Source organism: Podarcis tiliguerta, assembly GCF_965153285.1.
Source record: "Podarcis tiliguerta genome assembly, chromosome: 2".
NCBI lineage: Eukaryota > Metazoa > Chordata > Lepidosauria > Squamata > Lacertidae > Podarcis > Podarcis tiliguerta.
Window position 1 is genome coordinate 62,745,700 of NC_139535.1, and position 27,617 is coordinate 62,773,316.

The following is a 27,617-nucleotide window of genomic DNA, read 5'->3' on the forward strand; positions in this document are numbered from 1 at the left end:
AAGCTCAGCTAAAAGCATGCGTCCAATGGCCAGTACAATTGTTAATCTGCTTGTGTCTTTGATGGGAGAAATTCCTTCTGTCTCCATTCTATGTTTCAGCTTTTTACTGCTTGGAAGATTTGCAGGAACTGGGGCTTGGGGGCTATTAGTCAAAGTTAAATTAGCATGGTAGCAATCAGCATCTTCCTGAACAGACTTTTGATTCTTTCGATGTTGGAAATAGGCAGCATAGGCCAGTCATGAAACAGTTGAGCAATGGGGCCCTTCACAGTTGGGAAGGAAAAATGCAGCTCCACTATATATAAACTGGCATGGCATACTGCAGGGTAGGGGTGCTGAGGCCTGTGCCTGTTAGCACATGCTCATGTAGCAGTCAGCGATGCTGTGATGCTTATATATGGGTAAGAATCACCACTGATTGAGTGTTTAGTATCACCTCCAGCACAACCTTCTTCAGTAGATGCTGTTCATACATTGCACTGTCAAGTGGTGTGTGTGTGTGGACGCGGGTGGCACTGTGGTCTAAACAACTGAGCCTCTTGGGCTTGCTGATCAGAAAGTCAGCAGTTTGAATCCCCGTGACAGGGTGAGCTCCCGTTGCTCGGTCCCAGCTTCTGCCAACCTAGCAGTTTGAAAGTATGCCAGTGCAAGTAGATAAATAGGTACCGCTGCGGTGGAAAGGTAAACGGCGTTTCTGTGTGCTCTGGCACTCATCATAGTCTTCCGTGCGCCAGTAGCGGTTTAGTCGTGCTGGCCACATGACTTGGAAAACTGGACAAACGCTGGCTCCCTTGGCTTGAAAGTGAGATGAGTACCGTAACCCCATAGTCGCCTTTGACTGGACTTAATCGTCTAGGAGTCCTTTACCTTTACCTCTATCTATCTGTCTGTCTATCTATCTATCTATCTATCTATCTGATTAACGACTTTCTCCCTTGCATGTCATCTTGCTGCTGGTGTCATCTTGCATGTCATCTTGCTTCAGGGTCAGACTGGCAAGGTGTCGAGCAGCAGGCAGTGAGAGGCCAGAGTGGTATAGTATCTTGAAAAGGTGCTATAGCTCATTGGTAGAGCACATGTTTTTCATGCGTAAGGTCCCATGTTCAATCCCTAGTGTCTGCACTTGAAAGGATCAGCGAGCAGGAGGAAAGACTTCCTTTTGCTGCCACCTGTGAGACTAGATAATATTGAACTAGGATGATAATAGAATCTAGAATTGTTGAGTTGGAATTGAGTTGGAGTTGAGTTGGTCATCTAGTCCAGCCCCTTTCAATTAAGAAATATTTTGCCCATTGTGGGTCTCAAACCTATGGCCCTTAGATGAATAAACTATGAAGCAGCTTCCTATGTTCTACCAGGAAAAGCGAGTGGAACATGTTGGGCCAGGATCCATTCTGTTATTCTAGGATCAGAATCACCTGTTGCACAGGAGAAGATCACTAAATGAAAAAGCCACCATGGTGCTGTGTGCATAGTCCCAATGAGCAACTGTTGCTCCCCAATTAGCCATATAGGGAAAGAAGGTGAAGCGATTATGGAGAACAAAGATGAAGGGGCACACAGCACCAGGACAGTGGGAAGCCTATCACCAAGCAGTGCCAGTAGAGTTGATGACATTGTACAGTTGTGCATTATTCAGGAATCATAGGCTGTGGAAGGTGTTAGAGCTGAGATGGGAGAATTGCACTGTTTGTTTGAACTTGTCCTTCCCATCTGAACTGTTAGAGCTCTTCCTCCTCCTCTTGATCACGGTAGGTTTACTGGCCACAATCTGTAAGTGGGGGGATGAGTGGGGCAATGGGGTACTGGGTTAAGCATTGCCAGCCATGCAGTTCCAGTGCTGCTAAATAGAAATTGGGTGCTTTTTTCTTTGCAGTTGTTAGGAGAGTTTTCAGAAGTGTGATTCTGTGATTTGTTTTGGGTGCTTTGGGAGCAGTTGCCCTTATTGGCACTTGCCGTTTTCTTCCCCCTGGACCCAGTTAATATATTCAGCCAGCGGCAAAATCTTGTAGTGCAGTGAAGGAGTGGCATGAGCCCCTCACCTGTATCTTGCAGACACACAAGCATCAAGTTGCACAAAACCTATATTTGTGTGGTTTATTCCCCCAAGCAAGACGAGGAGCCACTGCAGAAAGGGGAGTTTCAACAGATCAATCTGTTGCATGGGGGGGAATAAACATTTAATGGGGGTTTCTCTGCATGTTAGAAGGAACGGGTCTGTGCATCTTCTCTCCCATGCTACTTCAGCCCCCAGCCCCTGGTGAATCAATAAACTGAAGCACTGCTATTGTGGTGCTGAGTAACTGCTGGTAAGAGCAGTACACTGACTAATTTGAATCTGTGCAAAGAGCACACCACTCTGCGGGGCCATATGCCTGGGCTGCCCATGTAACCGGCGCATATCTTAAGTTGCTGAAATTCCTCTGATATAGATTGCTGCATTAATAATGTGTTTACACAGATTACTTCAGCGTTGGAAAAATATTTAATTGGCACATATTTCCCCTTGAAACAAAAGAGCTTGAATATGGTTCACACCTTATGGCACTACTTTTTTAAAATCTTAGATGCTAAAATAAATTTTCCTTAGCAAATAGTAGTTACCCAAATCAACAAATTTCATTCAGATATGGCTGCCGTATGCTCACTCAAGATTAATACCCCTTGGCAGCCATGGCTCTGAAAAGGAGTGAAATACATGACAGAGGGTGTAGCTACCCTGTTTTGAAGATACTTGAAATTAACGCCCATTTAGAAACCTACTGTTGACCAAATTTAAGGGGCTGTGTATCACACAGGGTTGACATTTTCATCTGCCATGTCATTCACCACCAGCTCAGACTCCAGCAGTGAAATGAAAGTCACCAATGAGGGAGAAAGACCTAGCTGAATTTTAAACTAAACAAGGCACAGTATGAAAGCTTAAGACCAGTAATATTTTCTAACACTTTAAATGACTGATACTTCACAAGCCCCGATGTAAATTGCCGGAGAAACTAACAAGTTGGAGAGGTTGGAGAGGTTTAGGAGGCAATTTCCACAAATCGGCACTTCTGCTACTGTTTACTCCAGCTTAGAACAAAAGATAAGCCGCCGTTAAGCAAGCACCCCCTACCATACACCCATATATACCCATATACCCACTATACCCACTATGGTCCTCACCAGGAAAAAATACAAGGACCAAGGAATTTTGCCTGGGTCACCACAGAGCCCGTTGGAGCGACGAAGGAGACAAAGTAAAATTACCAGCTACTTTCCTCAAAAAGACTCGAGCAAGAGAACTCAGAATGAGAGTATCCTAGATGTAGCTATGCCTTTGCCACTCACAGTGTTGGATTGGTCAACACAGCTAAAGGACTTGCAAACAAACAACAAGAGGACAAACCATCCAACAAATCTGGCCCAAGAACTTGCCATAGCAGAGAACGCTACAAAGGCTAACACAGCCAACACACCTGATGTCAATCCTCATTTGTCACCGCTGGAACTTGGAGGTAATCTTTCAACCCATTGGTTGAAAGCCAATGACTGCGGAACAGAAATGTGGGGTGATTATCTTCAGGAGCAGATATACCAGATTTCTAAGGATCTCCTTAACGTTAAAAAATTCTTAGCGATAACAAACGGGCTGCTCCTGACCCTAGTGGATAATTTCAAACAACATGTGAGCGCTTCAGACCAGAATACAAATCCCCTAGCCAGCCCGGACCCACCACTCCCCAGCAAACCCCGGAGAAAAAAAGCTGAGCCTAAGATGAAGAAAAGCAAAAACATGAGAAATCTAAGGCGGCTCAAGACAACTCACCGTACCTGTAAAAAATATTGGCAGAAGCTCTTTAACCTTCTTCCATCCCTTTCTACAAGTGGAACAAACAAATCCAACTCGAGTGCCATCAAAGAGACACGTAAAGTAGATACACCCATAAAAGAATCTAAATCAAGTTTTGAAGAATCAACACCGAGCTGGGACAAAGGAACTAATCCATCTGCAGTTATACCGCCCCAGAGTCCTCTTATGGCCAGCACAGAATCTGTAGACAGAGGTGAGCAGGCGACCCAAACTATTGAGGGGAACCACTCTTCCCAAGTTCGACAGATGTTGTGTCCCAAAAGAGAATGGAGTTTAGTCCTAATCCCACAAAAGCTTGTCTTTGCTAATTACCCTAAACCGCCTAGATTTTATGCAGGGTTGGACCGTATAGACCACTTTTTGTCCATTATAAGTGGCATTTTACCGGGGGTAGTAAAAGCAACTGATATAGCCGCTATAGAGTATCTACATCAAGATGATTGCTCGGTACGAGCATTGATTACTTTTTTAGATCATAATCTGGCTAGTTTCATTTTTAGAGCTAAAAACCTATTCAAAAAAGAAAGAATAGTCCTATTAAGAATATTTGAAAATAGAGCACCTGCAACCTCTCTGATGGGGCCCAAGAGCATAGGAATGGAAGTTCACAATAGGGAAAAAACCAACCACCAAAACCATCGAAATAGAAAGCATAAGTTCCAGCAGGATCATCCCCACCAAACAGCACCAAATGAAAAAAAGGAAGCCTCACATCCAACTGGCGTCGGGCCTCTCACGTGGGATAGTGAGGACTCCGCTTGGGAGGAAGAACTCTCGCTGATAAAGCGATTCTGGTCATTGCATTCTCCAGCTCAAACTGAGATCCTGAAAAGACTGGATTTACTTCGAAGCAGACTAGAAAAAAAGGATGATCAAGGTGAGACAATGAAGGACCCTTATGTGCAGCCCATATCTCCCAAATGTCTGGTGGATAAGAAGACAGTGGGAGGCACCTTTAAATGTGTAGACGTGGAATTACAATCTGAGCCCCCTGTGATGTACAATAAAGTAAGACCAAATCAAGGTGTGAAACCTCAAAGCTCCTGGCACAGCTATCTTAAATTGTCTCCGAATGAATTAGCTTCCCCCCCAACTCCAAAATCTAGCCCCAAATCACCAAGAAAAGAGGATCACTACACTCTCTCCAAGCAGTCAGCCTCGAAAAGAGCCAACGGGTGTGTTTTTTTAGACACCAAAGAATTGCTGGACATGGTGGTAACATAGATCCAGCTCCCCGAAGGGCCCGGGGCCTAAAAGTGCTGTCTTGGAATATCGCGGGTTGGCACGCCAAGAAAAATAATCAACAATTTTTGTGTTACCTTAAGCAATTTGACATCATCTTCTTTCAGGAGACATGGCAGAATGACCCTATACTTCTTAATGGGTATAACTGCCACTACCTGCCTGCCTCTCCATCTCTAAGGGGCGGCAGATCTAGTGGTGGCCTAGCTTGCTTCATTTCCACGGAGCTGGCGCATTCTTTAACAGCCCTACCCAGCTGCAATTCTTTAGCAACAGCCGCTCTACTTAGCTTCAAGAGAACTACTCTCTTGCTGGTTAATGTCTATATTCCCCCAGGTCAAAAAAACCCCGTTGTCAAGGCTACATGGGCTGAGCTAGAGGCGTTTTTAGAGCCTCTCGAATCTACTTACCCGTCTGCCCTGACTATTGTGTGTGGAGACTTTAACGCTCGTATAGGAACAGATGACAACAGCCTATACACTCATTTCAACCAATTTATGGACCCTGAAGAACAGACGGATATTGGCGCGACACGACTGTCCAAAGATAGTAGAAGTAATTTCCCAGGTCTCTGCTTAGTGCAGGCTGCCAGACGGAGGGAACTGCTGATACTAAACGGCAATATAGAGGGGGACCGCCCCGGGGAATATACCCATTTCTCCAAGGCTGGGGGAAGCGTTATAGATTATATCCTAATCTCAAGATTTGCTCACAGCTTTGTAAGGAAGTTCCAAGTGGGCCACAATACTCTGAGTGATCACCTACCTCTAATTTTAGAGCTTGCAGGTCGGCCTTTTGACTATTCTATTGCCGAGCCACAATATATACCTTCTGTAAATTTGGATATACCTGCCCCCAAAAGACTCAAATGGTCCCCAATACTGAATGAAAATCTAACCCTCCTTCTTCAGTCAGTGGAGTTAAAGCTTATTCGCTCCGCTATTGTATCAGGCAATTCAGTAGCTGTGATTATGGAACGCTTTAAATTACTTTTGGAAAGATTGAAACCCCATTTAACAACAGTGATACATAGCTCCGCTACAAAGAGGGCAAAGGACGGAGCTAGCTGGTTTGACCTGGAGTGCAGGCAAACAAGGAGACAAACGAGAACAGCCTACCGGAGATACAGGAAATCAGGGACTGCCCTCCTACTTAATGCTTATATTTATCTGAGACGGTCTTACAAACAATTACTAAGGAGAAAGAAACTGGAAGCTGAAAGAGCCGCATGGCACAGTTTGGTTAAGGCATCGCACGAGAAAGATACTACTTGCTTTTGGCGAACCATATCTGGTCTACTGGACCAGGAGCGTACTAATCCCATCTGTACAGTGGAACCAATGGAGTGGTTGCGCCATTTTCAATCTTTGTTCTATGACCAGGAAGCCCAACATTACAAACTATGCATTCAATTGGAGGACCTACCCCATTGGCCACCAGTAACTGCGAAGGAAGTTGAGAATTTAATCGCACAATTAAAGAACAACAAGGCCCCAGGGAATGATTATATCCCTGCCGAACTTCTGAAGTCCAACATTGGCTGGTGGGCCCCCCTGCTGGCGTCTTTATTTTCTTGGATCGACTCAACGGGTTTACTCCCAGATGGTTGGACTGAGGCAATAATTATCCCAATCTATAAAAAAGGACCCATGACAGACCCGGCGAGTTATAGACCAATCAGCCTTCTGCCTATACCCAGCAAACTATATGCCAAACATCTTTATACCAAGCTAACTAGCTGGCTGGAAACTGAAGCTATTCTAGCGGAAGAGCAAGCGGGTTTCAGGCAAGGCAGATCCACCATAGACCATTGCTTCACCCTAGCCTATTTAATTGACAAATATGCCAAAAAATCCCGTGGGGTGTTATATGCAGCCTTTATCGATCTAAAGGCTGCTTTCGATTCAATTCCACGTGTAAGACTCTGGGATAAATTGAGCACATCAAGTATAGACAAAAGACTATTATTTCTGATCAGCTGCTTATATAAAGACACGGTGCTGCATGTAAGAACCTCGTTAAATGGCCATCTTATAGGACCAGTTCCTGTCAGTAAGGGGGTCAAGCAAGGTTGCATCCTGGCCCCAGTTCTATTCAACATCTACATCAATGATATGGTTAACTGTTTGTCATCTCCGGACTTCCACGCCCCCAAACTGGCTGACAAAGCAATATCAGTGCTTTTGTACGCTGACGATGCGATACTCCTATCTCGAACAAGAATAGGCTTAAATAGGCTCATAGGTGAATTCTCAGCATACTGTAGGAGAGAGCAACTTGCAATAAACTATCAGAAAACCAAAATTATGGTTTTTGCAAGGAAACACAGACAGTACAGCTGGAGGATGGATAACCAGACAATTCAACAAGTCAAAGCCTTCAAATATCTGGGTATCGTTTTCCAGTCGACCGGGTCCTGGGATGTCCATCAAAAATGTGCCAAAGAAAAAGCAGCTCAAAGTACCAAGATGCTGTCCCGCTTCTTCTACACGAAGGGGGGCAGATACATCCCAGCAGCCCTTGAAGTTTTTCAAGCAAAACCTCTGGCGCAGTTACTGTACGGGGCGCAAATCTGGACGGGGAACCACTGCTCCAGTCTTGAAACTGTCCAGTCTAAATTTCTAAGGCAGATATTCGGCGTCCCCTCCTGTGTTCCAAACGCAGCATTACGACTTGAGGCCTGCCTTCCATCTGTGGAAACTCGGACCTGGCAGAGAACATTCAACTTTTGGCTTCGTCTTAATCTGAATCCACCTGGTCTACTGCCTCTAGTAATGCAAGACCCTTACAAAAGCAAGTGGTTCAAAACTGTGCATCAAAAACTCCTTACATGCGGTCTGCATCCACAGTCCCTACTATCAATGGGCCTCATTAAAGCAAAGAGTCTAATAGGCCAGCGCCTGAAAGACATTGAACGACAAAACAACCTGACTATCCTAAAGAAACTGTGCCCATGGTATACCTACTTCCCCCCTTCTCATTTTGACTCTCCAGCCTCATATTTGTCTAAACTAACCATCCCAAAATACAGACGTGCCTTTACATTGGCTAGATGGGATGTTCTTCCCTCTGCTGTACTCGAAGGTCGTTACCAAAAGACTCCATTTGAAAAACGACTCTGCCCATGTGGAGATGGTAACACGGAAACAGTGTCCCACGTCCTTCTTTCTTGCCCCCTTTACAAAGACCTAAGGAATGAGATTATTACTCCACTCATTCTCTCCAACCCCGGCCGTTCACCAGACATTACACTGTATTTTCTATTATCTGATACGGATAGTCAGATAACAGAGAAGGTCGCGAGGTACATTGAGAGAGCTGCGAAATTGAGGACCACCATCTGAGTGACAGACTTGTTCATCAGACGGACCTCCTTTTGCCTGTTCTTTTCTTCCTTTTATCCCTATTTTCACTTTTACCTCTTGTACAGCTGTGGTCTGTTGGCTTTGCTAATAAAGTTTTGATTTGATGTGAAAGTCACCAAATTTCCTGAATTTTGAGGTCTATATATTCTGATGTGGTTGTACCTGCTAAATTAGTTGAACTGTATCTGTGCCTTGAAATTATCAGGTAAATGAATAGTTAAACTCATGGCACATGGGAACCAGAACTTTGTTGGTAGTGATGAATTCCAAAGATATATTAAGGAATCTTGCTCTTTACTGTGATAAAGAGCAAAGCTATGCCTTTTCCATGACAACCATATTGTTCATTTTTTGTATGTGCTGTCTTTTGCATCCCATTCTTAATAGTGCAGTTGTATTAATCACTGTGCTTTTATGATTTGTCCCATTAATTTTATTTCAACTAGGACAGTGTTGCTGAAGAAAAGCCAGTTGACCAGCAACCTTCAGGTTAGGGCATCAGCCATCAGCCACCTTAGTTGGGAAAATGTCTCTCAAGAATAGTAGCCTAATATTAGTGTGGTGTAGGCTACTCTTATTTGCAGCAATCTCTATGAGCGTTATTCTCTGACCCATATTCTATCTACATTCCACGGTACACAAAACTGTTCCATCTGTTGCACAGAATTTGGACTCCCTCAAAACACTAGGCACATCAAGAGAACCTTTCCCATCAATTTTTAAAAGAGATTTATCCTTTTAAAGAAATGGAATGTGCTTGGAGAAAACATATGCTAATAGGATGGCGCAAGATTGTGTCAGGCTGGAGATAATTTCAGCTTTAATCAAAATGTTTTATGAGTTTCAGGAGAAAAGGAAATGCATCTTGGCAGGGCAATCTGTATTTGGCTTAATGATTGTAAGAAGCTAAAGGATATAAAATTTCCAGCATTTCTCACACAACACTACTTTATTAATGGACCAGGGAAATTAGAGTATCCTGTTCCAACAAGCACCATTATTAATGGTGCTTCCACAACATTGATACATTAGTATCCAGTGTGACAATATATGGAAGCATAAAGTGGAAAATTATTTGTAACGAGGATTTGCAGTGATATGTTGCTGGTGAGGACATGAAGAGCTTTAATTATTTTTGGCACTTTACAGCCAGAACAATTGATTATTTTATGTTTATGATTATAACTGCAAAATTGTGCTAATAAAATTAAAAATAATTAGTGAGCCCTTGCTCTAGCTACAAAAAAGAAACCAGTAATTTAAGTGCATGTGCGCAACACACACTCTGACTGCAGGGAACGTGAACTGACTAAGGAAGAAAAATTACGTAGTCACAGCTGGTGATGAAGGGACAGGAAGCCACCAACTAGTCACTTAAGAAATCAAAAAGGAAGCTGTTAATTAAAGTTCCAGTAGCCCTGAAAGCCACAGCAACACTTTGAGACTGTTTGTGAGACTTGTCTGGTTTGAATATTGTATTTCATTGAAACGTTGTCTTCTGCCCTAAGATCTTTGGGTTCAGGGTGGGATAGAAATGGTCTAAATAAATAAATTTAATTCGAATTGGGTGATGACACCTTAATCAGGGTTGCCACCATGTTTCTCAATACTGTAGGTAAAGGTTTTCTTCTTCTTAGAAATCAAATGTCGAGGTGAATTTAAAAGTTTCTGCTTGCAGGAAACCTGTGCTGAATTTCAGTGGAAAGCAAAATGCTTTATGTAAGCTGAATGGTATTTGCCAGGTGGGTTCTGCCCATTCTCATCCTAACCAGCTTCTGATTTGGTATAAGAATCAAGATAAACCCACCATGCTTTGGATAACATCATATTCATTGAGAGCTCCAATTCCATAGCTCACTGAACAACTGCGTTCCCTCAGTTAACATTTGGACTTGGGAGACTTGCTTCTTAAGAACGTGATTTCAACAGTTATTTCTACCAGTAGAAGGCTGGCTTTCATGGCAGGTACGAACATACAAAATTGCCTTGCAGCCAGTAGCTATTGGCATTGCTGGGTGGTGCTGGTGTGGGGCAGGGCACCAGCAAGATCAGGCCTGTGTGGGTGTAAGAGCAGGAGCACCATGCAGCACCACCTTGTCCCACCAAACCACACCACGGTCCAGGTAAGCTGCAGTGATTCTAGTTTTAGGAAGGTGGCTCTATCCCACCTCACTGTTTACAGCAAGTTAGACCATCAGTTCCTCTATCTCAGTATTGTTGGGTCTGTTTAGGAGTGGGTTTCTGAGGTGTCAGTCAGAGGGTTTTCATAGCTCCAGCTAGCTGGTCCCTTTTAAACTAGAAACACTAGGGGGTTAACCTGAGACATTCTGCATGCAAAGCATGTGCTTTACCATTCCGCTATGGCCACTCCCCTGAAAAATAACTGAAGTGATTGAAGGAGAGGGCCTGTCACTCAAATTGGATTAGTCCTCATATAACTTTGGACAACGCTGTCTTGTGGTGCAACACTGTCTTTCGGTTGATATGTATGTGACCACTATATTAATGGATTTCATTACAGCTTGATATACAGCAACACTAAGCAATCATCTACAAATCTGGTGTTTAAATATATGCCACCATGTTTTCATGTGGTAGGAAAACAAGCTGCTGCAAAGTTATAAAAATTGAGACAACTTTCTGTAGATCTCAGAGATGTTTGAGGCGAATAACTCTTTCATCAAAGTCTCTCAGCCTGACAAATGCTATTGATTTTTCTAAAGTATGTACATTACTTTTAAGAAACCAATGCATATGTTTTCCTTAAAATGTGTATTTCTCTGGAATTCCTGAAATGACTTATAAATTGGCCAGAGGGCTGGCTGCTGGCCATTCTAATTTAAAGAAACTCTGCCAGTTACCTTTAAAAAGGAATTGTTCCATTAGAAAACCGACATTTCCTCAAATCCAGTCAATATTTCCCTTTCAGTGCGTACCCCTGGTGATTAATGAGAGTTCTCTTATTGTGCACTCAGTAAGGCAGCGGGGACAATATTTTTTTGTATCCTTCCTGTATTGTATGTGTATGATAAATACATCTGTCTTTCTCCTGCCTTCACTCTTCCTCCTCCTCCTGCCTCCTCTGAATTTCAGTTTGCAGATTCACAGAGCTTTCTCAGGGATGAGATGGGTTGCAAATTCTGCTGTGATTCAGCTCCCCTGAATAAGAAGCAGGGTTATGCTCTTCTGAGGAAATGAGTCTCAAGGGATTGTTAGGCCAACGGCTGTCACTATTGCTAACCACCAAGGTGGCTGATGAAGCTTCTTTTCCTAAAAAATAAATAGAAGCTTTGAAGCGGTTTTGTCACCAGACTTTGGATACATCACAGGGGTTCTATTCTCATAGTTCAGATAATGTGGCAAGATGGATTGAGCCTTTCACTGCTTGCTTATTTGTTTTTTATCCTTTCATGCGTGCTGTTAAAACTCAGTTTGAAGAGCTCTTTCTACCCCATTTAAGAAATAATAATTTAATACCTGAGCAAACTTAACTTTGTCCCCAAAACCTATGAATAAATGTTTTCCAGAAAAAATGGAATTCTGTCTGGGCAATAGATGGTGAGCATTCAGTCATAGCTTAATAATGAGGCATTCACATATTTGGTGAATACACATACCTGGCATGACATTTTCACCTGCTATGCATTATGTACTTTGAGTGGATAGCTATCTCCTTTAAAAGGTGCTTGTAAACAAAGGGAAAGAAACACAAGAGAGGTGATCATAGAGCATGGGTGGAAAGCTGGAGTCCATTATAAAATGTATGTTTTCACAAGCTGATTATGCAACGAAGTCTGCATCTTTACTCACCATTTTTGGTTGATTTGTAAAGTTTATTGGTATTAGACCTCAATTAAGATCTAAGCTTCGGTTTGTTGCAATACAAAATATTCCTTAAACCCAGGTCTGTTGGGGGAATTCAATGCACTTCAGCTTTTCTGATGGATGGTAATAGTAATAATATTAATGATGATGATGAAGCTGACCAAACATGAATTAGAGCACAACATTGTGCCTTCTATGTGGCAGTGAAGAAGAGCTTTGCAACCTTAAGTAACCTTGTAAAACTCTTTAGGGTGGTCCATTATCTTTTACCAGCTTTGGTAGATGTGAGCTTCAGCTATCTGAATATCTGCTATGACATTTTGGCTAGGTGGTTTGAAGGCCAAGGGTTGTTGTTTTTTTTTTTTTTGCCTCTGCATTGACCTTGACACTGTTATTATAGCAGATCTAGAGATGTGCTAGATCTGTGTGATCAGTTTCGGTTGATATGACCAGATATTGTGGACATGTTGCTTGCAAATAAACAGCTGACCTCATGCTTTGGGGACTCCTGCCCCTCATGGCTGATTAAAGGTGTTCTTATTTTTATTATGTATTTTGTGTTTTTTATATTGCAATATTATGTTGTGAACCACCCTGAAACCTACAAATATAGGGTGGTATACAAACAAACAAACAAATGTTAGTTTGATGGGGGAAATGTTGTCTGTGTGGTTACAGGGCACACTATACTGTGTCTCTATACTGGCCCTGGTTGCCTTAAAAAAGGTGGCATTCCTTACAGGGGTGCAATTAGTGCCAGCACCGTCCGTTAAGAGTTTGGGTGTAATCTTCGACACCTCCCTTTCCATGGAGGCGCAGATTGCAGCTATAACAAGGGCGGCATTTTTCCATCTCCACCAAGCTAAGCAGTTGGCTCCTTACCTCTCTCGCCTTGACCTAGCCACTGTGATCCACGCGACGGTCACCTCCAGACTGGATTATTGTAACTCGCTCTACGTGGGGCTGCCCTTGAAACTGACCCAGAAACTCCAGCGGGTGCAGAATGCTGCGGCGAGACTCCTTACAGGGTCCTCGCTGCGAGATCACATTCACCCGGTGCTATACCAGCTGCACTGGCTCCCGGTGTAGTACAGGATCAGGTTTAAGGTGCTGGTTTTAACCTTTAAAGCCCTATACGGCCTAGGACCCTCGTACCTACGGGACCGCCTCTCCTGGTATGTCCCACAGAGGAACTTACGGTCTTCAAACAAAAACATCTTGAAGGTCCCAGGCCACAGAGAGGTTAGGCTGGCCTCAACTAGAGCCAGGGGTTTTCCGGCTGTGACTCCGATCTGGTGGAACGCTCTGTCACAAGAGACTAGGGCCCTGCAGGACTTGACATCTTTCCGCAGGGCCTGCAAGACACAGCTGTTCCACCAGGCCTTTGGCCAGGGCACAGCCTGACTCCCTCCTTTGGCAATCTTCACAGAACTCTAGCCCAATGGTTGCCATCAATTTGATTTGAATTAATTTTATAACAAATTGATTTTAGAATGTTGTACTATTTTATTGTTGTTGGCCACCCTGAGCCCGGCTTCAGCTGGGGAGGGCGGGATATAAATAAAATTTTATTATTATTATTATTATTATTATTATTATTATTATTATTATTATTATTTAAAAAAGCTCACCCTGTGGTATTTGACAACTACTGCCCAATCACTAATACCTCCTCTTTGGGGAAAGTGGTTGAGAGGGTATTGGTGACCCAGCTACAGGCATTGATACTGACTACCTTAAGCCATACCATTCTGGTTCAGGTCTGGCTTTGGGACTGAATCTGCCTCGGTCCCCCGATGGATCACTTTTATTGAGAAACAGACAGGGAGAGTTAACCCCTATTGCTATTACTGAATCTCTGTGTGACTTTTGACACCGATGACCACAGTATCCTTCACAGTGTTGCAGTGGTTCCACTCCTAACTCTGAGGCTAGTTTCAGAGAGCGGCACTGGGTTAGTGTCTGGCAAGTGTACTTTTAGGTGCCACAGGGTAATTGCATGGTACCAACACTTTGGTTTTTTAGGTGATTTCTTAAGACTATTTTATTCCATCAGTATTTTTTTCAGAGTAGCATTGCTGCTTCTTTTGATTTTACAGAAGGATTTTGTATATTTTTAGTGTTTGCACTTTGCAATATTTATTTTGTTTTTATTTCTTTTCGTTTTTGTACACCACCACAATATGGGTAGTTTAAACATTATATAAATAAATATTTACTCAGAAGGAACTCCTGTTGATTTCAGTGGGATTTAAACCCTACTGTGTGTGTTTAGTATTGTGGCCGTTATGCTATATGACAGTTCATATATACTTTATTCACTAGGGAAACCATAAGTACGTGGCAATATTGTATCACTTATATATCATGCATTGAACTTTGTAACACCATGAAGTATTTATAATATATAAATTATTTGACTTGGTTTGGCAACTCCGTGGCATTTCTGGAATAGAATCCAATGCAGTATTTGCAATAATTTGTGCTGGAGAGTCTAGACAAATTTCCATCCAGCTTTATATAAAGAAGTCCTTTAAAAAATCAAATTAATAGCATTTTCCAGTTGAAATATTTCTCAGAGTTTATTCATGAAGCAAAAAAATGGATGGCTGTTTCAACCATAATCACATTTTTCCCTCAGCATGTGCTATTTTACATGTTACATTCCTAGAGAGTTTTGTGGGTTTTAATGCATACACACAACTATTAGCATTGTAGCCCAATAAACAATGAGGTATAAGACAAAACCAACAGTGACGAGTGAGTCGTTAAATCCTTAAGCGAATCCTTAAATGCTCTAGTTTTATTTTCTGCCGTTGCTTGCAAGAAGAAGAGCCACGTGCAAGGTCTTAAGTGATGCAAAAATTAATAAGATATTCCAGCTGGTTTTGAGTATTCTCAGCTGTGTGTTTGTTTGCAGAAGATATGCTGCCTGGAGACCCGCCTAGAAAAAGGCCTTTTTGATGTGCTGTTGGTGTCTCTGCTTGGCTAGCAATGGAGGCGGTGATGGTTGCAGGGTCAGTGTGATCTCAGGCTGAGGACTGAGGATTTATGACCAGTTCAGCTGCTTCCATTGGCTTTGGGGGAGAGCAAATAACCACAAATAATTGTTTTGTTGCTAATAAACACTTCACTAATAAAATGGTTTTCCCAGTAGTGATGTATGGAAGTGAGAGCTGGACCATAAAGAAGGCTGATCGCTGAAGAATTGATGCTTTTGAATTATGGTGCTGGAGGAGACTCTTGAGAGTCCTATGGACTGCAAGAAGATCAAACATTTGTTTACGCTGTCGTCTAAAACCACTGAGCCTCTTGCGCTTGGCGATCAGAAGGTCAGCGGTTCGAATCCCCGCGATGGGGTGAGCTCCTGTTGCTCGGTCCAAGCTCCTGCCAACCTAGCAGTTTGAAAGCATGCCAAAAAGTGCAAGTAGATAAATAGGTACCGCTCCGGCGAGAAGGTAAATGGCGTTTCCGTTCGCTGCTCTGGTTCGCCAGAAGCGGCTTAGTCATGCTGGCCACATGACCCGGAAAGCTGTCTGCGGACAAACGCTGGCTCCCGCGGCCAGTAAAGCGAGATGAGCGCCGCGACCCCAGAGTCGTCTGCAACTGGACTTGACTGTTAGGGGTCCTTTACCTTTTCTTTGCCCTTTACTCCAGTGGTTTCTGAAGCAGGTGTGTCAGCGAAATAAGCATGCATGAGATTCCTCTAGTGAGAAAAGCAAATCAAAATTTAATTCAATGCTTAATCTCACAGCAAAACTCGTTGTGCTTATTGTTGAATAGCTACAACTCAAAAACATTTTGCAATTCTTAGCAGTTGAAAAAGAGACAGAAAGGAAGCAGTGTCAGCATTTTCTGGTCAGACAACCAAGGCACAATGCAGTTGTCAGTTAGCTGTGACACTAAGCATGTCCTTGGCAACCATGTTAGCTGAATGAAAATTAATAGGTAGGGGAAGTCCTTGTGAGTCCCTACCCTCCAACACCACACATCAGCTATTAGCCCCAGAAAGGAAGGTATCTAAAAGTAAATGCTGACCCACAGGGTATGTGTCAATTGAAACCACGGTTAGGGGGAGAAAGGGATTCTCCCTTCTCTCTCATGCCCTCACACATAATAGCTTGCTGCTTTTATATTTTGTTTTTTTGGCTGGTGAGGTTGCTAATGACCCATCATTGCCAGGTCTGTTTTGATTGATTGATTGATTGATTGATTGATTGTGGAAAAGCGGCATATAAGTAAACACATTGAGCTGAGCCCAAAGTGGTTTACAGCAAACATTCAAAAACAGAGCATTAGATACAGAACATGTCATATGAAGGGGGAGGGGGAGGAAATCAAAATTCTGGCAAACACAGAATAAATTCAATATTACAAATAAAACCACCCCACAATATATCCTTAAGTACATAAACAAAAGTTAGCTGACAATAAAGTTTCTGGCACTGGTCTTCTGCACTCCAAGTTCAGAGGGAAGGGGCAGATGACATACTTAGCCACATGATTTGGCAGTGATTTGGAAATTGGAAACTCTTGTTCAGAAACTGTACAGCACTAAATGCAACAGTAGGGAGCCCTACTGTTTTCATGTCTTGCCTGTGGACTTCCTAGAGACATCTGGCTAGTCATTGTTGAAATGGGCCCCTGAGATGGACCCCTGGTCTGATTCAGCTGGCCTCTTCTTATATTCTTATGGTTATTGTGTCAACTATTGTTTTCTTTTTTTGTTTGCATCCATTTGCTTCTTAAGATAGCTTTCTCCCCTGCTTATGTGGAAGCGTTTTATAATTGTTAGAAAGCACCTGCTGACTTTGAATGTCAGGAAATGCAAAGGAATAGCTTCTGTGTGAAGCTCCCAACAGCTCTTTCCAGAAATCATTCTCAATACTTACCAGTTCAGTGGAAACAATAAGTTTGATACTAGCTTCTCGGCCTCTCTTAACCCATCCTCATTGCGTAGAAGGTCCACAGGCTATTTTCCTTTCATATAATTGCTACGTATTGCTTTAAGCCTCTAGACTAGTTGAAGGACTTTATTGCGTTTGGTTCAAGCTCTCTTTGACTGTTCAGAGACATAAAGCAATGAACTACCCTGTACATGCAAACTAATCTTAAAAATAAAATTTAATAGCAGGGACTATGGAAAAAAACACCCAGTATTTAGACACCCACCCACACCCCTTCCTTATTCTGTAGCATTCATGAATGGATGTTGTGAAGCTATTGCATTTAGTTTAGTTATATTTGTAATCTCCAGGTGTTTTTCTTGAGTGTCATGTTGAGGGAGCCAGATTGTATTGACATTTCCATGACAACACTGTGTGACATTTCAGAGGCTGACATGAAGCCATTAAATTATCGGAATATGGTTATCAAGACAAGGTAAAAATCTATTTGTTTATCATGAAACATGTCTTCTTAAAAAAAACAACGAACAAGCAAACCTTCAGTTTTTAACAGTGTAGAAAAGTAATTGTGTTTGAACAACACTGGCACTTCAAATTAATGCTGTTTAATAAAACACAGATAAGTTAGGCTTGAAAGAGGTTTTAGAACTTATTTTCTGCTGATTTCAACATTGTCTGAACCTTGATTATCCAACTTGTAATGATTATTTTCTTTGTAAATCTCCGTTGTATCTTAAGTCTGCAAGTCTGTATGACAAATATCTGATTATCTGAACCCTTAGAATGTCAAATGTCATCTTTGGCTAGTGGATAATTAAAATTTAGCCATAGATCTTTAAGTTTCAATGGTAAGAAGGCCAGTATGCTTTGACACACAAGAGACTATTTTATACAGTATGTTATACAGTATGCTTTTCTTTGGTACACAACAACCTACCTCTTCATGGCATTGAAGTAGACAGAATAACTTCAAAAGTTATGCACTTAACAAAAAGCTCAGATGTATTTTTGTTTAAAAGACTCTCCCTGATCCAAGCATTTTATGGAATATTAATTGTATAATTGTAGAAAATGTTTCATTGTTTTTGGAGTTTGTATCTTTTGTATTTTATCTTATTTTATCTTATCTTTGTATTTTATCTTATTGTATGCTGCTTCAGTAGCTTTTGGCTATAAAACGGTTTATATATCTGTAAAATAAATAAAATCAGGTGTAGTTTGACCTGAAGTTTACAATCCTATAGTCACCTACCTGCGAGTAAGGCCCATTGACTGCAGTGTATAGGACACATATAGGATTGAACTAACAAACTAAGGCTGAACTTGGACACATCAAAGAAGCAATTCAGTTAAATGCATTGTAAACTTCATACAGGGAAATCCCGTTGGCAAAAACAGGACTCTATAGCGCCATCTGGTGTCACAGTATATAAAGTGTTTTATTCCTTACATCACTACTGAGAAAACCATAGCTTTAACTATACGGACCTTTCTCAGCAAGCAGAGACATCACCTTGCTGACAAAGGTCTGTATAGTTGAAGCTATGGTTTCCCCAGTAGTGATGTATGGAAGTGAGATCTGGACCATAAAGAAGGCTGATCGCCGAAGAATTGATGCTTTTGAATTATGGTGCTGGAGGAGACTCTTGAGAGTCCTATGGACTGCAAGAAGATCTAACCTATCCATTCTTAAGGAAATCAGCCCTGAGTGCTCACTGGAAAGACAGATCCTGAAGCTGAGGCTCCAATACTTTGGCCACCTTATGAGAAGAGAAGATTCCCTGGAAAAGACCCTGATGTTGGGAAAGATGGAGGGCACAAGGAGAAGGAGACGACAGAGGACGAGATGGTTGGACAGTGTTCTCGAAGCTACCAACATGAGTTTGACCAAACTGCGGGAAGCAGTGGAAGACAGGAGTGCCTGGCGTGCTCTGGACCATGGGGTCACGAAGAGTCGGACACGACTAAACAACAACATCTTTACCAATGTAGTTGAGTCCTAAGATTAATTCAGCAATATTATCTTAACCAGCATTTTGATTTTACACCACAATACCTCTTTTAAATTTTTTCCAACCTATATGGCAAGGATGGTAGTACTCCAGAGATAACAATCACTGATTGTAGATAAAAGATTCTTCAACTCTTCGAGTTGATATGCTGAGGGATTCCATACTGGCACAGAGCAATCCTTTACAGGTTTGCTTAGAAGCAAGTCCCACTATGCTCAGCAAGACTAACGGAGCTGTGTGTGCAGGATTCTGGCCTAGGTAGCTGAAACCATCTCTTATGCTTGTGAGCAACAATGCAGTACAGTACTATCACTGTCTCTGGGGCTCTAAGGAAATAAGCCCATGAGAAAATATCAAATGGCAGCAGTTAAGAGCTCTGGCCTGTTGCAATCTGATCAGTGCATTGCTTAACTCGTGTCAAGGAATGGTACATGTTGACAGGGTACAAAGAGCTACATGAAATAACATTGTGAGTCTGATTTTCAAGGGGGAAAGCTGGGGTAAAAGGACAGTATGTGATTTTAGTATATATATCTCAATCCAGGAGGAGGAACTTAACCACAGCAATAATAATATTACCAGCTATTTTCTCAGAAAGGTGGTGCCTGGTTGCATTTATATAGACCAGCAGTTGCCAACCTTTTCCACTGAGTCATATGAAGGAACAACAATGCCATAAATACAGAAGTTGGCGCGACCCGCCGAAGCACGTTCAACACACACTTCATGCTTGAGAAATCAAATGACAAATTGTAGCATCTGGACATTTAGCTCACAGGGTCTGTCTTTTTTCAGAATCACAAGAATCTCAGCTTTCATTATTATAAAGCACATATTTTGTTAATGATGATGAAGAAAAAGAAGGAAATATTGATGAACATCTTCCAGACAGATGTCTCATCACAATAACCCTAAAGCCACAGTCCACATCTGTTTTGTCCCAAGACATCCCTTGAATCCGTTTCCTCTGCCCCTGTTGCCCCAGTTTCTGACCAATTTGAAATTCTGAAAAAAGAAACTGGCCATATTAAGGCTGCAATTCTGTGCCCATGTTCCAGGGAAGTAGCCCCACTGAGTACAGTGCCACTTACTTCTGAGAAAATGTACACAAGATTATGTTGTAGCAGCACAATCCTGTACATGCCTACTCAGAAGTCAGTACCGTTGAGTACAATAATGACTTACCGGTACATCCAAATAAGTAGGGATAGGATTGCAGCCTAGATTATGTGTTTGCTGTAATTTAAACCAGTCTGATTTTAAAAACAGTTTATAAATGCAGAATTCTTGTTCTTGTAACCACGGTGCCTTGAGCATAAGTCTACTGTGTTCAAATGGCATTGAACCATTGCTGTCAATGGTTTATAGATGAGCATATGATGGACTTTATTTTATTTTTGTTCCATCTGGAGCCCTAATCCTATATTCCTTAGCTATGCCAGTGATATTTGCTTTATTTGAATTTTTGTTGTTCAGGCTCTAAATCCTCTCCATTCTCATGGAAGCCTTGACAAGGTTTTCACCTTCTGCATCATCTCAAACATCTGTTTCATATAAACATCTTATGCACAGGAGGCCTTTCTGCTGTTCTTATTTGATTACACACATTTAATCTATTTAGGAAAGCTTTCTCTTCGCTCTGGGGGTAAAGGTCTTCTCAATCTTTGAATGAACTTCCTTACATATATAAAGGCTGAAAAACCACACCCTGATTGCTTTGACTTCCAAACTGTTCCTATATTATTGGCATGAGACCTGCAGCCCAACAGTGCAATTCTGCGCATTTTGTCCAAGGGCTTGTCACTGGCAAGAGAGACAGGGTGTGACAATAAGCCCAGTTATCGGGCATTGTGGAGAAAAGGGAGCAATAGACAGCAAGGTCTACTGGGAAATAAATGAATGTTGAGGTGGAGGTATCATAGAATGGGATGAATGATGCAAATCAAAATTTAAATGTCCTGTAATCTATGCTGGAGATGTCATGCAATATACTTCTCCTAAAATAAGGAAATGTTGGGAGCACATGATAAGAGAAATAGAATAAATAGACCCATTCATTATTGTATTCAGTAATATCAAAGACCTTGTCTTAATGGATGATGGAGAAATGGTGTTAAACTTGTTAAAGGCTGCTCACTTGACTATCTGATCTGATTGAAAAAAGATAACCCTATCTCCGGTACTTGAAGATTGGAAAGACCAGGTATGGGATACAGTAAATCTGATAAACGTAACCAATAATGTCAGCCTATGAGAGAGGGAATACAGTATTATGACCAGTTTGTTGAGAAATTGAATGTATTGGTGTGATAAGATGCAAGAAAATCCATACATATTATTAGGAATATTGTGAAGCAACTACTAAGTACATACTGGTATGTCCATATCCAGGTCTGTGTAAACTAATATGTTTATTGTTTACATGACTATTAATGTTGTTTATATAAAAGTATGGTGTCCCGGGCGATGAGGAGGTCAGATAGTTAGTTACCTGTGTGAAGCAGTTGGACCATTTGTCAATCAATGTGGCTGACTATTATGACATGTTATCAGGGGCTTGTGGCGTCTTTCCTCAGCCTTGGGAGTCTATCCTCACTAGAAATGCTTGAATGCTAAGTCTATTGATGGCTCTATATTACTGGGTTCTTACAGGGCAGGGAGGGCAGCGGCAGAGCTAGGCTTCTGGGAAACTACAAAGTCATCTGCTATCGGCTTCTGTATCTGTGTGGTTCGGTTGCTCTGAAGGGTGGGTTCTAGTCTGAAGGGCGGGTTCTAGTCTAACAGCCTTTCCCTTTCCACACCTGAAATTATTGGGAAGGAGCCTCTTTGCCTTTTAAAAGCCACATTTGCATGTTCTTATTTCCCATTGCATTAATCTTTCCCACTGCACAGCTCACTAAGCTGCCTCCTGTGATCTTGTTGCTCTTCCTTTCTTTTTGTCTTATCTATCTTTCTACCTCCCCCGCCCCTCAGAAAAGCCACCTTCCCTCTAACCAGCCACCAGTACAAAGAGATTTTGTACTGTTTTGTTGGCATTTTCTGTGTGCGATCATCGGCATCCCAGCAGGACGCAAACCATTCTCTGGGGAAGCCTCTAGTTTCTACCAAGCCATGGAGGACTCTGCTGCAGGAGGAGCAGCTGTCCATTTCTGGGTGTGATTTTATTGTGGTGTGGTGGTCGGGTACGGCAACATCACAGTGGCATCTCTGCATGTTGACTAGTGTCTTCCATTCTTGTATAATGCAGGGAATGTTGCTGAATGGTGGTATTGTGCTCTTTGATTTTGTAGCTGGGAGCTCTCTGGATTGCGACTACACTATTCTGGCGATAGCCTTGGGATAGTGGCAGCATGGTGCAATGGGACTCCAGGATTGACCTCCTCAGTTCCTGAAACTTAATTGGAGCAGAACGGAGAGACCACTTTGCAGCCTGAAATTCCTTTCAATCCATGAGTTCCATGTAGCCACAAACCATGTTTTAAACTACTGCCAGATTAAAGTGAATGGGATATTCTGCAGGTTCTAATGCCAATTACAAATACTTATTTAACCAAAGCTTTCTCTAGTGTTTGTTCTAGGATTCCAACCAATTTTCCATTGTTTCTTTCATGCTTCATGGCCTCCAACCCAAAGCCCTCAAAACCTTGACTTTACAGCTGGATTTGAATATAGTGGTTTGGCCCCATCTTTCATGTTGTTTAAAGAACCAAAACAGATTCTTACATATGCTGCTAAATAACCAGTTCAAAATCCCAAACTTGGTTTTAGAACTTCGCGCACACATCCCAAAAAATAAAAAAAAAATCAAAATCAGATGAAATTGAAGAGTTTCGGACTTCCGGTGGAGCGCGATCTCGTCGCAAGCGGGGATTTTTCCGGGAGGGAAATCCCAGGCTATTTTGGAGGGACAGGGGGGTTACAGGGCGCAGTAGCCCCCGAAAAGCACCTCTGGTGGGAGTCCAGAAGGTCAGGTTCCCGGCGGTACCAGAAGCGGCTCGCCCGGCCGTCAGGTAGCTTCGTAAGAAGTGAAGAGAACGGCGGAGCGGGCCAGCGGGTCGAGGGACGCCATTAACTACCTCCAAATAGCGAAGCCCCGAGCTTGCCGTGGAAGCGCTTCGCTCTCAAAATTACTGAAAACCCGGCACCGGAATTAGAGTGAACAATAAGGCGCAAGGAACAAACAAGGAAGTCCCGGGGAGTAAAAGTTTAATATTCTCCGAGTTCAGCCGGCAGCCGAAATCGAAAGGACGCAGCGTTATGGGCAGAGCGGCAACAAAGGAAAGTGAGTCACCCTGGCGGTCATAGTTCCTTTCCCTCCATAAGATATTCGGAAAACTTTTAAAAGCCTTAAATAATTGGAAAATAAGGGGGGAACAGAAGACAAATATTAATTAAAAAAAAAGAGGCTTTCTGTTTAACTGAGGGGGATTATTATTTTTAAAGGGGTGCTTCCGTGACTCTATCGCTTGAACGGAACAACAGTCTGCGGAACGGAAGAGAAGCCCCCGACGCCATTATTATTTACCAAGCATTTTCTACAACATAAACGGCAAAAGTTAATAATATTTACGGACTGGAAAGTTGGGACTGTTAAGCAATTGACTATATCTTTAATGGACTTATTTTTGGGGGAATAAGTTAAATTAACTACTAATTTTCTTAAAAAAAAAATTTACCTGCTTTGATAACTACGTCACTCCAATGCGCTACACCCTCTGGTGGCGAATAAAGAAATAGCAGTTTGTTTTTATTTCCCTTTTCTTTTTTTTGGACTTTCTGCCACGATTGGCATTTTTTGGACTTTTTGGAAAATTCTCACCGTTTGGCTCCATTCTGAAGTGCTTTGTGGTACCGATTGATTAATTTGAATTGATTATTTCTGTCTTTTTTTAAAAAGTTGTTGATTTGATTCCAATTGGGCCCCCGGAATTTGAAGGACTTATAAATTTGTTTTGGCCCCAAAAGTGGATTAGCCTGAGTAGAGGCAAGAAGAGGAAGTTCTATTCAAAATGGATTAGCCTGAATGGAGGCAAGAAGATAATTTATTTTAATTTATAATTTGCTTTATTTAAAAAGGATTAATTTATAATCTGCTCTATTTAAAAAAGGATTAGCCTGATTGGAGGCAAGAAGAAAATGGACAATTGATGAACTATTGATGAATTATTGATGAACTAAAATTTAGAAAATCTAAAAAATTTGCTTTTTAATCATCGGACTTAAATTGATTGGTTGGAAATAATTGTTGATATTTTGGGACATAAATTGAGATACAATGTCTAATCCGGGGAAGAAGGGGATGGAAGGGACACCATCGGATAGAAAGGGGTCCAAACAGGAAACAGAGTTTAAGACAGAGATTTTAAAAATGTTTGCGGATATTAAACAAAGCCAGAATAATTTGGAAACAAAATTAGAAAATGTAGATAATAAAATTGGAAATGTGGATAAAAAAATAGATGAGACAGTAAAGGAATTGAAAGGACAACTGAAAGAGGTGGTGAAAAGGACGCAATCATTGGAGGAAGGAATGAAGAAGACAAAGATGGAAATGAAGGATGTCAGAAAGGAAGAAGAGAAAATTAAAATGGAAATGAGTGAATTAAGCAAAGCACAGGAAGACATGAAAGACTTAATTGCTATGAATGAACTCAGACAGAGAGAAGTGAATTTAAGATTGAGATCGGTACCAGAAACACAGGGAGAGAATATAAAAGATAAACTGATTTCAGAGTTAGCACAATGGTTAGAGATTCCAGTTGAAGAAATGGCAAAAACGGTGCAAAATGCATTCAGAATGAGAGTAAAATCAACAAAAGCAAGAAGATTTGTAGGAGATTGCCTAATTACATTTAAAGACAGAGACATGAGGAATACAATTCTGCAGAAGAATAGAGAAAAAAGACTGAATATTAATGGGAATTATATAATCATATTCAAAGATGTTCCAATTAGACTACTTAAACGAAGAGATACTTATAAATCACTGGTTCAGACACTGAAAAAGAACAAGATTGACTTTAGATGGGAATTCCCAGAAGGGATAACATTCGCATATAAAGGCAAAAGACACAGACTGACAAGTTCAGAAGAGATGGGAAAATTCCTAAGAAAATACAAAGAGTTGAAATCAGAGAAAGAAGAGGATAAAGGAGTGGATGAAGGAGCAACAGGTGAATCAGAAGAGGAAGAGGAAGAAGAAAAGGAGAAGAAGACAGACGAAGAAGAAGAGGAAGAGGAAGAAGAAGCTAAATTGTAAAAATAATAAAAAATTATTAAAATTAAAAATTTGGAAGACATGGCGTTGAAAATATGGAATTGGAATATCAACGGAATGAACGACAAAAAAAAGAGGAACAGAATTGAACAATTTTTGAAGAAAAAACACTTAGATATAATATGCTTACAAGAAACACATGTGGCAAGAAGACAGAAAAAGATACTGACTAACAAAAGACTGGGAAATGAATTTATATCTTCAGACAAACAAAAGAAAAGAGGGGTGGTCATCTATATCAACAACAAAATTGAAGCCCAACAAATATTCAAGGATGAAGACGGAAGGATAATTGCGGTTAGAATCAAATGGCAAGGAGAAAATTTAATTATAGTCGGGATCTATGCACCTAATGGAAACAAGACTGAGTTCTACAAAATTCTGGAAGAAAAATTATTTGAATATATGGATCAAAAAATAATAATAATGGGAGATATGAATGGAGTGGTTTCACTAGAAATGGACAGACATAGAGAAGGAGTAAGTAAAGATGGGAAACTACCAAAATCTTTTTTTTCGATGGTTAAAAACTTGAATCTGATAGACATTTGGAGGCTAAGACACCCACTAGACAAACAATTCACTTATTATTCGGAACCGAACCAGTCGATGTCTAGAATTGATCAAATTTGGATCTCAACGGAACTTACTCCAAGAACCCAACTAATTGAAATTCAACCGAAGGTGATTTCCGACCATAGTCCAATAAAACTGGAACTGAAAGGTTATGAAGAAAGATCCTTCAGATGGAGGATGAATGACTATCTGTTAGACGACCAAGAAGTAATAGAAAAAGCACAGAAGAAATTGACGGAATATTTTGTGGATAACTGTAATAAAGGGACAAAAATAAATGTTGTCTGGGACGCAAGTAAAGCAGTAATGAGAGGATTCTTTATTCAACAGAATTCAATTAAGAATAAAAACAAAGAAAAGAAGAAAAAAGAAATTTTGAAGCAAATAATGGACAACGAACAGAAATTAATCAGACACCCGAACAACACAAAGGCAAGAGAAAACATTAAAATATTACAAAGCCAATTTGCAATGATAATAAATAAAGAGGTTGAATGGAATATTAAAAGACTGAGACAAAACAACTTTGAACATGCGAATAAATCCGGCAAATGGTTGGCATGGCAAATCAAAAAAAGGAAAGAACAAAGTACAATAAACAAAATTATGGTGGAAGGAGAAGAGATAGTCAACCCGAAAGGGATTAGAAAGGGGTTCTTGGACTATTATAGAGGACTATATAAGAAGAAAGAGAAAAACAATTTGAGAAAAATCGAGAGATATCTTAAAGAGAAAAAGGTGCAAAAGATCCCGACTGAGAAAAAGCAGTGGTTAAATACCCCAATAGATGAGGAGGAAATAAAGGAAGCTATAAAAGATCTGAAAAGGGGAAAAGCTCCAGGGCCAGATGGATTCACCGCAGGATATTACAAAGAAATGAAATCTATTGTATCACCGCCGTTGAAGGAAGTTATGAACAACATATTAAAAGAAAGAGACATCCCGGAAACCTGGAAAGAAGCATTTATTACATTTTTACCAAAACAGGACTCAGACCTAACCCAAGTTAAAAATTATAGACCGATATCATTGTTGAATACAGACTATAAGATATTCGCAGGGATACTTGCGAAAAGACTGAAAAGAATATTACGAGACTATATCCACAAAGACCAAGCTGGTTTCCTTCCAGGCAGACAGATGAAAGATAACATAAGAAATGTAATCAATTTAATGGAATATCTGTCTGTCAGGATTGATAAACAAGCTATGATGATGTTCGTGGATGCAGAGAAAGCATTTGACAATATAGCTTGGGACTTTATGTTGAGAAACCTGGAATACATGGAAATAGGTGAAGATTTCTTCAATGGAATAAAGGCAATTTATACAGAACAAAGAGCTAAACTTATAATAAATAATGTTATAACAGAAGAATTGAAAATCTCTAAAGGAACAAGACAAGGATGCCCACTTTCGCCATTATTATTCATAACGGTGTTAGAAGTTCTTCTGAATTCGATAAGACAAAATGAAAACATAAAAGGGGTAATGATTGGGCAAAACGAATACAAAATTAAAGCATTTGCAGATGACCTGGTGGTAACAATAGAAGAGCCA

General features: G+C 41.1%; 1 protein-coding gene across 4 annotated transcripts in view; it reads left to right on the forward strand.

Annotated features, from left to right (window-relative positions):
- Positions 1 to 27,617, forward strand: part of ADAMTS2 (ADAM metallopeptidase with thrombospondin type 1 motif 2) — a 331,712-nt gene that overhangs the window by 193,742 nt on the left and 110,353 nt on the right. The window lies entirely within an intron of this gene.